Raw genomic sequence first — 15,272 nt, forward strand, 5'->3', positions numbered from 1 at the left:
ATCCTAAAAAATTTAAGACACAACAACAATGAAAACAATATCTGAGGAGATATTGTGTCCAGTGACCTCAAATTCACCTTGAGCTCTAAAAGTCTGGAAGTCCTCATCTGATCTTCAGTCATCACTGGGGGAATTAATGCCAGGACATGCTGTGCTGAGTCGTTCAGTCATGTCCGACTCTTTCTGACCCCATGTACTGTAGCCCGCCAGATTCCTCTGTCTGTGGGGATTCTCCAGGCAAGAATACTGGAGTGGGTTGTCATGCCCTCCTCAACACCAAGATACACCATTGTTAACAGCTAACTTGAAAGAAAAGCATCACAAATTCAATTATGCACCAATAAACTTCCCACCTGTAAGCATATGATGTTTTTCCATCTTTCTGGTGATGAATGACACTTTAATGGAAAGTAAAACCTACTAACATCAAAGCAAATGTCAAACTACTGCAATGCTCATGTTCTCAACAGCTCAATAATTGGCACATTTCTTCTAAGCAAGACAACTACTGTCATGCATAACATAACTTCTGCTAAAATTTGAAGAATTATTAGTCTAGCAGTAAAAAGCATAGTAAGTGGTATTAAATGCCTCACTACTCATCTTTTTCTCATTTTTATGGACAAAAGAAAGCAAGACATGAATGTAACGTTTGCAGCTGCCCTCCAGCTACTTAATGTTTCAGTTGAGCTAACTTCATTATCTCTGAAAACTATCTTTCAGTTCAGTTCAGTTCAGTCACTCAGTCATGTCCGACTCTTTGTGACCCCATGGACCGCAGCATGCCGGGCCTCCCTGTCCATCACCAGCTCCCAGAGTTCACCCAAACTCATGTCCATTGAGTCGGTGATGCCATCCAACCATCTCATCCTCTATCACCCCCTTCTCCTCCTGTCCTCAATCTTTCCCAGCATCAGGGTCTTTTCAAATGACTCAGCACTTCACATCAGGTGGCCAAAGTATTGGAGTTTCAGTTACTTTATCTTAAAAAGTTGAAGATGAACACAAAAAAAGCTATCATCTTCTAATACTTTCTGCCACCTCAGATTCCACAACATTAGCACATAGTAGCAAGGCAAATACTGTAAATAGCAATCATTACTTATGAAAATGTGCATTATACCTAGAGTTTGCAGTCAAGTTTCAATAACTATTGCTTGTTGGTAAAAAGTCAAGTTGTTTAACAAACCATCCACAATAAAGGAAAGAAATCGACTTACGATAGTATTTTTAAATTATAAAGAATAAGCCTTCACTTTTTCTGATGCATAGATAATTAACCATGATGTTTTCTCAGGAAAAATGAAAAGGACAGATGTCAACTTTTAAATATTATAACACTCTTTTTTTTGTTGCTTCGGGAAATCATTTGGATTAGCCCAGAAGCAAATGCAAACATAATAATTATAAGAATATTTTACTTAGCAATAGGAACAAAATAGAAAGGATTCTGTTTTTCTTTAAGGAAAAAGAACCCTTTATAAGGTATGAATCACCTATACTCTTTCTCTGAGCTTCCAGACCTCAGAAGCCAAGGCAAGGCTAACATTACTGAATGACCAGAGAGAATCCTTTATTATTATACCATTTTTTAAAATTCAAAAACTTAAAACAATTTTAAACTCAGCAGTGGCCACAGAACTGGAAAAGGTCAGTTTTCATTCCAATCCCAAAGAAAGGCAATGCCAAAGAATGCTCAAACTACCACACAATCGCACTCATCTCACACGCTAGTAAAGTAATGCTCAAAATTCTCCAAGCCAGGCTTCAGCAATATGTGAACCATGAACTTCCAGATGTTCAAGCTGGTTTTAGAAAAGGCAGAGGAACCAGAGATCAAATTGCCAACATCTGCTGGATCATGGAAAAAGCAAGAGAGTTCCAGAAAAACATCTATTTCTGCTTTATTGACTATGCCAAAGCCTTTGACTGTGTGGATCACAATAAACTGTGGAAAATTCTGAAAGAGATGGGAATACCAGGCCACCTGACCTGCTTCTTGAGAAACCTATATGCAGGTCAGGAAGCAACAGTTACAACTGGACATGGAACAACAGACTGGTTCCAAATAGGAACAGGAGTACGTCAAGGCTCTATATTGTCACCCTGCTTATTTAACTTATATGCAGAGTACATCATGAGAAATGCTGACCTGGAAGAAGCACAAGCTGGAATCAATGCAGATGACACCACCCTTATGGCAGAAAGTGAAGAGGAACTCAAAAGCCTCTTGATGAAAGTGAAAGAGGAGACTGAAAAAGTTGGCTTAAAGCTCAACATTCAGAAAATGAAGATCATGGCATCTGGTCCCATCACTTCATGGGAAATAGATGGGGAAACAGTGGAACAGTGTCAGACTTTATTTTTTGGGGCTCCAAAATCACTGCAGATGGTGACTGCAGCCATGAAATTAAAAGATGCTTACTTCTTGGAAGAAAAGTTATGACCAACCTAGATAGCATATTGAAAAGCAGAGACATTACTTTGCCAACAAAGGTCTGTCTAGTCAAGGCTATGGTTTTCCAGTGGTCATGTATGGATATGAAATTTGGACTGTGAAGAAAGCTGAGCACCGAAGAATTGATGCTTTTGAACTGCGGTGTTGAAGAAAACTCTTAAAAGTCCCTTGGACTGCAAGGAGATCCAAACAGCCCATTCTAAATGAGATCAGCCCTGGGTGTTCTTTGGAAGGAATGATGCTAAAGCTGAAACTCCAGTACTTTGGCCACCTCACGCGAAGAGTTGACTCATTGGAAAGGACTCTGATGCTGGGAGGGATTGGGGGCAGGAGGAAAAGGGGATGACAGAGGATGAGATGGCTGGATGGCATCACTGACTCGATGGACGTTGAGTTTGAGTGAACTCCAGGAGATGGTGATGGACAGGGAGGCCTGGCGTGCTGCAATTCATGGGTCACAAAGAATCGGACACAACTAAGCGACTGAATTGAACTGAACTGATGACAAGATTAATATAAATATTTCATATTTCTAATGATACACATTTTTAAGTTGTAAGTAAATATTTAAACTTTTCTGTCTAGTGTCTTAAATATGGAAAGGTCAAAATCAGAGCCAAAAGACCATTTTAATGGCAATTTCTTAATTTCTTTTGTGTGTTTAAATTATAAAATCAACAAAACACAGTAAGTTTTTAATAACAGAAAATCTGCATATAAACTAAACCATCATACCACCTTTATTTAATTCTTTCTTACATTTTCCAATTCTTATCTACTTGGATAATTTACTCAAAGTATGTGATTTAAACTTTTCACTTATCATGATAACTTAAGCATTTTTCAAATTTATATAGTCATCAATATCAGTATTCATATTTTTAAATTATAAGTAACACTGGAATGAACATTTAAACTTTTTTTCTATTGGCTAATTTATCAATAAAAATCCTCAAGACTGAGATTCTTTAAGTTAAAAGTATAGACATTTTCATGTTTCTTTTGTATATTGCCATCCTGCTTTCAAAAAGTTTGTCTCAAGTAATAGAATCAACAGCTGCATGCAAGGATGTCAACCTTACCTCAACCTTGACCATATTTTGGTTTAACCTTTTAAAATAACTCCCTAGTAACTGTAAAATAGTAGGTCAAATAGAAAGTTCTATTTGTTTTCTTGACAACAAAACAAGACTTCTGTCCACATTTTTATCTACTACTCACATTGTTATTGAAATTCATTATTCTTAACCTTTGCATGTATCCGTTGGATTTGATATTTTTCTTACAAATTTGACAAAAGTTTTTTGTCAAAAAAACTTTACAAAAGTTTACAAAAGTTCTTTTTATGCCATAGATACAATATATGCCATGGATGTACCATAATATGCATAAATGTTTTTTCTTTGGTTAAAATTTAGCAAAAACAAATCAGTATTTGTTTTGTTTTCCTTCCACCAATGAAGCATCTCTTGCTACCTACTTCTAGAAGACCCTAGCAAAGTAATGTCTCTGCTTTTCAATATGCTATCTAGGTTGGTCATAACTTTTCTTCCAAGGAGTAAGCATCTTTTAATTTCATGGCTGCAGTCACCATCTGCAGTGATTTTGGAGCCCAAAAAAATAAAGTCTGACACTGTTTCCAATGTTTCCCCATCTATTTCCCATGTAGTGATGGGACCGGATGCCATGATCTTCATTTTCTGAATGTTGAGCTTTAAGCCAACTTTTTCAGTCTCCTCTTTCACTTTCATCAAGAGGCTTTTGAGTTCCTCTTCACTTTCTGCCATAAGGGTGGTGTCATCTGCATATCTGAGGTTACTGATATTTCTCCCGGCAATCTTGATTCCAGCTTGTGCTTCCTCCAGCCCAGCGTTTCTCATGATATACTCTGCATATAAGTTAAATAAGCTCTCTGCCATTTCTTGTCTAATGTAATCTGGTAAGTGTTTAATTAAGAGAATCTTTAAACTGTGTGGGCAGAAGAGAAACCCCGAGGGAAAGTGAGGAACTCTATCCACCTGTCCCTGTTATGCCACAGCAACTCTAACTTGCCTATTTCTGTGTGCTTAGATCTGCCATTTCTAATTCTCACAATCTCCGCTCCAGGTGAGAATGGAGGTGGGCTGCCCAATAGGGCATATTACCTGAAAATACTTGTCACATCATCCAGTTTCATCCTCCTGCTCTCTCTTCCCCGTTCTAAGACAAGAATTCTAAATGAATCCTTTAAAACGAAAAAGTTATCCTGCTTCCAATGCTAAGGGATAGATGTTGTCTAGGTTTAGTGATCCAAACTGTGCTGATATTTAGAGAAAAAAAAAAAAATCTCAAGCCTACCTTGAAAGTTTATGACAATTTTTGGCAACTTATTCCTTCTTCATCTTGAAGTCAGGTATTTGACTATTTCTCTGACTTTATTCACTTTAAGAATGAATCCTGCATGAAGAGGCAAGAGGAGTGTCATATTTAGAATCTCAGTGATTAACTTCCACCACTGAAGATGAAATAAGAGACAAGGACCTCAACTGAAATCCTAAGGAATACCATATGAAAATCCATGTAATAAAGCCAGTAAAATTGCCCATAGCATTGCTACACTGAGGTTCACTGAGAAGATGTACAGTGACCAATTTAAGACATTTCTAGCTTTTACTGTCTATGATTCTGTCCAAATGCCAGCCATGTGGGTTTACGGAATGCTCTGTCAATCTCGTATTAGGATCTACAATAGGAGTAACACAAAGCTCTTATAATTTCCTTTCATTCTCTTTATTCAGAGCAGTAAAATGCACTATGCTGTTTTCCAGGATGGAAATTAGCATATCCCAAAATGTTCTCCATGAAACACTAAAACACTAGAATGAAGAAACGCTACAGATACTCACACACACATTTCCGTGGTGAAATAAATTTGGGAAATATTGCATATCCTTTGGATATGCTAAATAGCCATTGACATATTACATTAACAATGCCAACAAGTCTTGTAGTAAAGAAAAGTATTTTACTTTTCCATAGTTATTTGACTACCAAAATCTTTTTAATACAGTGTTTACCATGGAACACATTTGGACAAAATTTGTAATAAAATTATTAGGTGTTGAGAATAGCAGAAATACAGTTTACATTTCACCAAAGCTCATAATTCTCTCTTCTTGGTGGGTACACACATCAAATTACTTATGAAATAAAGTCAGAATATTTACATAAATTTGAGTAATAACATGGATACATATTAAAACTTGATTACAAGCTAGTTTATGCATGTCATTTGCATAAAGATAATTGTTTTGTGTTCTTTTAAGTTTAGTGAAAGTTCCAAAGAGCGCTCTAAACCATCTAAACAAACACACTCTCATAAGACAAGAGAGCAGTTTGCAAAATTTGGACAAGCTTCTGCAAATCCACATGGTAACCATGGTCATCATGGACTCCAAAGATATTCCACAATCTCCTCTTCCCCCACCGCCCACATAGTCCATCACCGAGACCTACTCCAACATCTAAGAATATTATCAACCCCAGTTCTCAAGCTCCACTGCTACTTCTAGTGCTCCTCCAACAGCAACCACCAAGGCTTCCACTGCCCCTACCAGCAAAACTACAGGCTTTGCATCCAGCACCACAGCTCCCAGCACCCTCCAACCCAAGGCCACCACATGTGCTGCAGCAGCTGGTACTGCCCCTGCCCCTGATCCTGGCACTGCCCCTGCCCCTGATGCCAGCACTGCCCTGATCCCTGATGCTGGCACTGCCCCTCCCCCTAGTGCTGGCACTGCCCCTGCCCTGATGCTGACAACCAGCAACAACAGATTCCATAAGTTCTAGAACTAAGATGACAAATGTACCAATCACAAGAAGACAAAGGCAAATCAAGGTAAACCACATTTTCCAAAATATTTTCTAACCAAATAGGTTTGTGTGCATGGTGTGTGTGTGTGTGTGTGTGTGTGTGTGTGTGTGTGTGTGTGTGTGTGTGTTTGCCACATCAAAGAGAAAGATAAATAGTTTCAAAATCTGCCATATGCATCAGCCAGCCATGTAGCATAATGGATAAGGGATCTGATTTCAAAATCTGCCATAGGATTAGAAACTCTTATTTTTCTTTATTTCAGAAATTAAATCTGGTCTCCTTGAGTGGATAGGTTAGAACTATAACCCAATGCTAGCAGATTCCTATAAAATAAAAGAACGAAAGATTCACCAAATGAGTATGTATTTCTACTATCTTCCCCCATTGCTAAAATGTTTTATTTTCCAGGAAAAAAAAATGACTTTTAACTAGGGCCTTAGTAAATAAAAGTTAGTGTATACTTTAAAGTTTACAAAATCCCACAAGTGTGCATTTGTTATAGAGGAGTGCTCCTCTCACTCTTTCAGGACCTCCTGGCTTTAATAAGAAAAAGGATGAAATATTTTAGTAAATATTGTGATTAACTTTAGAATAGAAATATAAACTAAACCACAACCCATAGAAGACCTCTCTTGCTATAAACATTGACTGAAACACACATCATTATATAATATGATTCTTAAGAAAGAATATCAAAGAAATAAGCTGCTGCTGCTACTAAGTCGCTTCAGTCATGTCCGACTCTGTGCGACCCCACAGACGGCAGCCCACCAGGCTCCCCCGTCCCTGGGATTCTCCAGACAAGAACACTGGAGTGGGTTGCCATTTCCTTCTCCAATGCAGGAAAGTGAAAAATGAAAGTGAAGTCGCTCAGTCGTGTCTGACTCTTCGCAACCCCATGGACTGCAGCCTCCCAGGCTCCTCCGTCCATGGGACTCTCCAGGCAAGAGTACTGGAGTGGGGTGCCATTGCCTTCTCCGAAAGAAATAAGAGAATATCGTATATTACTCCTATTTTTGAATATCGGTACTCCCAATTCCGAATATAAATAAGGAGAATTATCCCAATTATGTAGTATAAAAATCACACAGACAGATGCCAATTGTAGAACACTTAGAAAAATTCTGACACTATTACTGCATCAAATACTCCTTGTACTGAATTTCATTTAATAATCAGAGCCTCACTATAAAGGAAGATTATCATTGTCTCCTTTTTAAAGCTGAGGAAATTGAGGCTATGAGAATTTATGTGACTTTCTAAAGATCACAAGTATAAATGGTAGACCAGTTTTCAAATTTACATCCATTTAACTCCCTGGTCCCAGCTTCAAATGCCCCACCCAGCAATGGGCTATTTTAAATCACATGAAGATTGAAGAACTTGTGTGCTATTAATTAATGGCTTGTGGTATTTTGTATTGCTTTGTTTTTACAGATCCTGAAAAACAGAATACTGCTGTGTTTATGATCATCATCATCTCTCACTATTTTAGCTTTAACAAAAATGTAGAAAAATACACCAAAATATATGGATATGGGTTCTTACTGCTTCTTCTTTAGTTTCACTTTACTTTAAAAACTATCAAAGATAACTTGATTTATGCATTTGATCACATGTGTATTGGTCTCTTCTTTACTTCTCTGTAGAATGCCACCAGTATTACTGGTACCTTTACTCTTTTTTTTTTTTTTTTCTAATTTTATTTTATTTTTAAACTTTACATAATTGTATTAGTTTTGCCAAATATCAAAATGAATCTGTTGGTTCTATAACACCAAAGTATGTGTCCAGAAAAAAGAAATTTTTTGAAGTCACCCCATATAACACTATGTTAAAATATTATAAAGTTGAGAAACTACTTTTGATATAAAATACCAGTGTATTTAGTCATGACCAATTACATATATATAATTCACATAAAATATAATTCTATACATACATATATATATATGTATACAAAAAAATTGCAACCATGATAAAAAAAAAGTACAAAGAAGAGTTGTAAATACAGCCCTGCACTCTAGGAGATCATAGTCTGGTAGGATATATTTTCAAAAAGCATAGAAAGAATAAACAAGTTTAATTTCTCCAGATGTACAGGTATTCTTTTTCTGAAATCTCCAACATTATTACTTCTTCCAAAGGGGCAGTTTCTCCAGAGACTGTTCAACAGAAACTTTGTATTATTCTGTGAATCACTGCATATGATAACATATTAATTCAATTCCTAGTTGATAAATCATTCAACTGATTTAGTAAAAATTTACCTAGATCTAGGTCAGAGAACAGAAAAATAAAAATATAAATATAAATAACTCAATCACTATTCCTCAAAGATTCAAGTGCCAAATAACTAAATAACTACCTAAGGAATCTGTAGTAAATACTGTATGTAAAGGCACAAACAGGAATGAGCAAACAGGGGAAGAGATGTTTATTCCCCTTTAAGGAGAGCAAACATTTGTGGAAAAACAATTACAGGAGACACAGATTATCAAAAACTCTTGGTATCAAAGGATTGAAAGTGACTTCAGTAGCTATTGAGACACAACCTACTCCTGAAGGAGTAGGAAGAAAAGTTCAGCTAACTAACTTTGGCCCTATGATTAGGGCCACAAAAAGTAATCCACAGAAAGTAGTACAGAGTTTCACTGAGAAGATCAAAGAAAAAAAAAGTTTCCTGACAGACATGAAAAAGGAAAGGAATAATTTTAACAGGGAGAAAATAGGCAGGAGGACCACAGCTGGATAAAAACACAACAAGCTCATGCAGTTAAGAGAGCAAATGGAGGACTTTCTTGGTGGTCCAGTGGTTGAGACTTTGACTTCCAATGCAAGAGGTGAAGGTCTGATTCCTGGTTGGGGAGCTAACATGCCTCCTGGCCAAAAAAACAAAACATAAAGCAAAAGTAATACTGTAACAAATTCAAAAGGCCTTTTTAAAAAATGGTCCACATAAAAAAAAAAATTTTTAAGAGAGAAAATGACATTTACGTTCATATCTTCCAAATATTTATTATGCGTACACAACATCCCAGGACTGTGAGGAATAAAAGCATACCACACTGTCAAGACAGAAGTCAGCCATGAACATAAGATATACTTAGAAAAATTGATATCAGAACAGGAAGTTATAATCATATTATCAAGAGTCAGGATTATTAATTTGTTTGCTGCCGCTAAGTCACTTCAGTTGTGTCCAACTCTGTGTGACCCCACAGACAGCAGCCCACCAGGCTCCCCTGTCCCTGGGATTCTCCAGGCAAGAATACTGGAGTGGGTTGCCATTTCCCTCTCCAATGCATGCAAGTGAAAAGTGAAAGTGAAGACGCTCAGTCATATCCGACTCTCAGCAACCCCATGGACTGCAGCCTTCCAGGCTCCTCCATCCATGGGATTTTCCAGGCAAGAGTACTGGAGTGGGGTGCCATTGCCTTGTTTAGTTCTATAGAAAAGGGAAAAAAATCAATGAAGGTTTTACTGCAGAAGATTATTGCAGAAAATACACCTTATGAATAATGAAGTTAATTGATTTCTTATGCAAGCCAAACTCTGTTCTAAGAACTTGATGTAAAACTACTTAATACTCACCATAACCTTATAAAATGATTCCCATTATTATTGACACTCTAGAGACAGGGAAGGGCTTCCCAGCTAGCTCAATGATAAAGAACCCATCTGTTAATAAAAGAGACATAGGAGACACAGGTTCGATCCCTGGGTCAGGAAGATCACCTGGAAAAAGAAATGTCAGCCCACTCTAGTATTCTTGCCTGGAGAATCCCATGGACAGAGGAGGCTGTCATGCTACAGTCTGTGAGGGTCACACAGAGTCAGACATGACTTAGAGACTGAACAACAGAGACAGGAAAACAGAGGCACACAGAAGCTAATCAAGGAAAGGTAGAAAGTGAATAAAGAGCAGGCACCAGTTTGGCTAACATAGCCCATGACTTTCACTTCTCCCACTGGAAGTGCCTAGCATGCTATTATGGAGAAACAACTTTAAAATCTATTGTTATGGGCAAGTTTCTTTGTGTTCTGCTTATCCTGGAGTTTTATAAGATAAAGTTTCTTTCAACCAGGAGTCCACAAACTCCACATTAGTGTAGTTCGTATTGTCTTTATCATCAGCAATAACTCAGAGCACATTTTCAAAACAAATTTTCCTGTATATTTATTTATTACCTTACTGTTTTTTGTTTTTTTTTTTTAAAGAAGAGAGTGAGAAAGATGAAGAGAGAAGAATAACAAAGGTGGGAGGGGTGTGATGGGGAGAGACTTGAGAGAGAAAAGCGGGAGGAGGAGGAGGGAAGATTGGGAGAGGATCATAAGAGAAGCCCATGCTTAGACCAGAAGAAAGAGAAAGCAGATAGAAAGAGAGCAATCAGAGCTGAGAGAACTATGAAACATTGCATAAAAGCCAAGGGGAGGAAAAGGTTTAAGAAAGCTTTAAACACTTCTGAGAAGAAAAAAGAAGGGAAAAAAATGAGAAATACAAGGAGCACACAAACAAAATATTTAGAAATAAGAGTCTCACCATGGTTCAAATAATAAAAAATAAAATAGTTCAGGGGTGAAAAGTTAGTAAACGAAAAAAGAGATTTTTAAATTAAAAAGTCCAAAAAGAGACAGGCTATGGCTTGAAAGAAAGGTGCAATCAGGATCATAATTTGGTATTATGAAAGATGAATCAAGAGTTATATCCAGTTGAAATGAGATATTGAATGTTTAATTCTAAAAAGGGATAATTACCTGTGTGGAGATCAAGATCACTCCCATGAGAAGAAGAGAGTTAGTCTGCCACCCCAAGCCATTACTGCTTGTCTTTGGTAGAAATGAGCATTTTCTAAGTTGGGGGCCCAAATAAGGGAAGCGGTCCTTTGAATTCTACCCCTGGTCCTGACTGGGGTGGATCACAGAAGAAATGCAGTTTGGGCTTTTTTTTCCAGGCAGGAATCCCTCTTTCTTCTTTGCACACTCCAATCATTCTGAGACCATCGTTGGCATAGTCCTTTCCATCTTGACAATTATATGCCATTGTCAAGAGACCCAAGTTCAGGAACCTCCGTTGGATCTCTCTTCCACCCATGGATGAGATCTTTCAAGTCTTTCTAGTCTGATGGATGGTAGCATTTCTCAATGATCCTAAAAAATCACACCTGAGGTCTACAGTGGCTAAGGGCTTCCACGGTGGTGCAGCAGTTAAGTCTCCCCACTTCCATGGCAGGGAGCATGGGGTTCAATACCAGGTGGGAGCAAATCCCACATGATATGTGGCATGCCAAAAAATAATTAATTAATTAGAGCTTAAAAATGAAAAAGTCATAATTAATTAATAAAACTGCATCTTGCAGAAAACAGAAGGAACTAGATTTTCCAAGGTGAAGACTGTTTCTTTACAAGGAACAAATGTGCCCTCTCAAATGGTAGCTGTTAATTCTTCCTTGCCTCTCAATCGCAGGGCAATTGTTGAATTTGTCATTCTCCTGGCTGTTGCTTCCCAATTAGTATTCCCAATGATTTACTTGAACTTCCTTATAAAAAGAAGGTTTACACTTCCTCTAGTTTCTGGAGAAGGGAATGGCAACTCACTCCAGTATTCTTGCCTGGAGAATTCTATGGACAGAAAAGCCTGGCAAGCTATGGTTGTCATGGGGTCACAAAGAGTTGAATAGGACTGAGCGACTAACACGTACATACACATACTAGTTGCTATAAGAATTGCAGGTCATCCCTGCATTTATAGTTAAAAGTCTTTAAAGTATTTTATCTAGTTTACAGAAGAAAAAACATACACAACCATATTTAACAAGAATTTTTTTAAAAATAAAATAAAATTGTAACAAAGAAAATATATTTTGGATATTAAGATGAAGACAGGAATATTTCCCAGGAGAGATCTTAAAAGGGAAACTGATTTGTTTGGTTATATGATTGGAGTTATCAATCTAGCAAAACTAATTAAAAGGGAAATTGCATACTTAATTACATTCACAGACTGAAGATATTCAGGTTTTACTGTGAAGATTCCTTTCAAGTTTACAATAGAATAATAAACTCCCTTATTCACAATAAATGAGAAATTTGCTCATGGTACTGAATACAAGGAAAGATGTTGTCCATAAAACAAAATCACGATTTGGCTTTATGGACATTGTGAATATTTTTTATCTGATTGGATTTTTCTTTCAACTTTGGCTATTTGGAATCCCAGAGAAAAAACATGTAGCCAGCTTTCAGAACTTTAGGGTCTGAATCTATGCTGTGTGAATTGGAGCTATAGCATGTCTTCAATCTATAAAGCCTGGTATTAATTCCTCCTCACAGAACTAGACTTCTTTAGTCCACCAGACTATGTTTTCTCTCCAGGCCCAATGGCGTCACTGCCTAAGTTCTGATTACAAACACTTTCACAGAAATTTTTTAAAGTAATCTGTATATTTGAAAGCATGATACATATTTAAAGTGATACATGACACATGTTTTGGGGTTAATAAAGCCAAAAAGCCAAAACATCTACTTCTAAGTAATCTAAGATAAATATATTCATAGTCTTTGCATAGTTCCATAGAAAAAATGCTTACTACTGTACAGAAAGGCAACAGACTTCAAATATACTACTGAATTACTGAGTTTAATTCTGCTCAATCTAATTAAGTCAGGAAAATATTTTCCATTTGCTGCTTAAGTCTGTACACTAACAGTAGTGTGACTCTACTGTCACCTTGACTTTGACTAGAGACATTAGCTCATTTAGGTACTGTTCTAGAAACTATTCACTCATCCAGGAACTTTTCAATCCATAAATTAATTAAAGTTTAACTTGAATGATTGTTTCTGTTTCGTAACAGACATGTGCTTCTGTTAGCTTGTCTTGTTCTTTTGTTGGTTACACTCCCCCTCAAGAATTGTCTCAGTATTGCCAGTGTTCATTCTAAATCCTTCAGCACCAATGATCCATTCCAACAGAGACCACACTTCGATCTGAAGCACTTGGTTAATAAATATATTGGCATCTAAACAAGAAAAGAGATTCATCTTCTAAGAAGCTAGATCATTGTTAGAGAAAAAAGTAGTTTATTGAACTTTCCACTTAAACTTTGAAGTTGAACCATCTTCACTATTTGGGTACGTTATTGTTCACTGACTGACTACAGGCTAAGATTAGCAAAATGGTAACATGGCTTATTCTCCATTGACATTCTTCATTATGTCATTAGAATTTTTAAGGCAGTTCATACAAAGCAAATGAAATGAAGTACAATTATTTAAAACAAGGATCAACTCTCAAAATGAGGCTTCTTTGTTCCTACACCACCTATGAGTTTCAAAATATTTTTTAAAACAAACATTTCAATATCCTGTGACTTTAAAAACTAGCACTGCATCAAACACCAGTAGGGGGTCCAACAAGTAGTGAATGAGTGGATGAATGGATAAAGGAATAACTAAACTCCATGACATCAAAATTATAAATATCCACATTCTTTTATTTATTTATTTATTTGTGTGTGTGTGTTTAGTTTAATTTTATTTTATTTTTAAACTTTAAAATATTGTATTAGTTTTGCCAATCATTGAAATGAATCCGCCACAGGTATACATGTGCTCCCTATCCTGAACCCTCCTCCCTCCTCCCTCCCCATACCATCCCTCTGGGTCGTCCCAGTGCACCAGCCCCAAGCATCCAGCATCATGCATCAAACCTGCACTGGCAACTCGTTTCGTACATGATATTATACATGTTTCAATACCATTCTCCCAAATCTTCCCACTCTCCCTCTCCAGCAGAGTCCATAAGACTGTTCTATACATCAGTGTCTCTTTTGCTGTCTTGTACACAGGATTATTGTTACCATCTTTCTAAATTCCATATATATGCGTTAGTATACTGTATTGGTGTTTTTCTTTCTGGCTTACTTCACTCTGTATAATAGGTTCCAGTTTCATCCACCTCATTAGAACTGATTCAAATGTATTCTTCTTAATGGCTGAGTAATACTCCATTGTGTATATGTACCACTGCTTTCTTATCCATTCATCTGCTGATGGACATCTAGGTTGCTTCCATGTCCTGGCTATTATAAACAGTGCTGCGATGAACACTGGGGTACATGTGTCTCTTTCCCTCCTGGTTTCCTCAGTGTGTATGCCCAGCAGTGGGATTACTGGATCATAAGGCAGTTCTATTTCCAGTTTTTTAAGGAATCTCCACACTGTTCTCCATACTGGCTGTACTAGTTTGCATTCCCACCAACAGTGTAAGAGGGTTCCCTTTTCTCCACACCCTCTCCAGCATTTATTGCTTGTAGACTTTTGGATCGCAGCCATTCTGACTGGTGTGAAATGGTACCTCATAGTGGTTTTGATTTGCATTTCTCTGATAATGAGTGATGTTGAGCATCTTTTCATGTGTTTGTTAGCCATCTGTATGTCTTCTTTGGAGAAAAGTCTATTTAGTTCTTTGGCCCATTTCTTGATTGGGTCATTTATTTTTCTGGAGTTGAGCTGTAGGAGTTGCTTGTATATTTTTGAGATTAGTTGTTTGTCAGTTGCTTCATTTGCTATTATTTTCTCCCATTTTGAAGGCTGTCTTTTCACCTTGCTAATAGTTTCCTTTGTTGTGAAGAAGCTTTTAAGTTTAATTAGGTCCCATTTGTTTATTTTTGCTTTTATTTCCAATATTCTGGGAGGTGGGTCATAGAGGATCCTGCTGTGATGTATGTCAGAGAGTGTTTTGCCTACATTCTCCTCTAGGAGTTTTATAGTTTCTGGTCTTACGTTTAGATCTTTAATCCATTTTGAGTTTATTTTTGTGTATGGTGTTAGAAAGTGTTCTAGTTTCATTCTCTTACAAGTGGTTGACCAGTTTTCCCAGCACCACTTGTTAAAGAGATTGTCTTTTCTCCATTGTATATTCTTGCCTCCTTTGTCAAAGATAAGGTGTCCATATGT

This window comes from Bos taurus, chromosome 6, assembly GCF_002263795.3.
Source record: "Bos taurus isolate L1 Dominette 01449 registration number 42190680 breed Hereford chromosome 6, ARS-UCD2.0, whole genome shotgun sequence".
Classification (NCBI taxonomy): Eukaryota; Metazoa; Chordata; class Mammalia; order Artiodactyla; family Bovidae; genus Bos; species Bos taurus.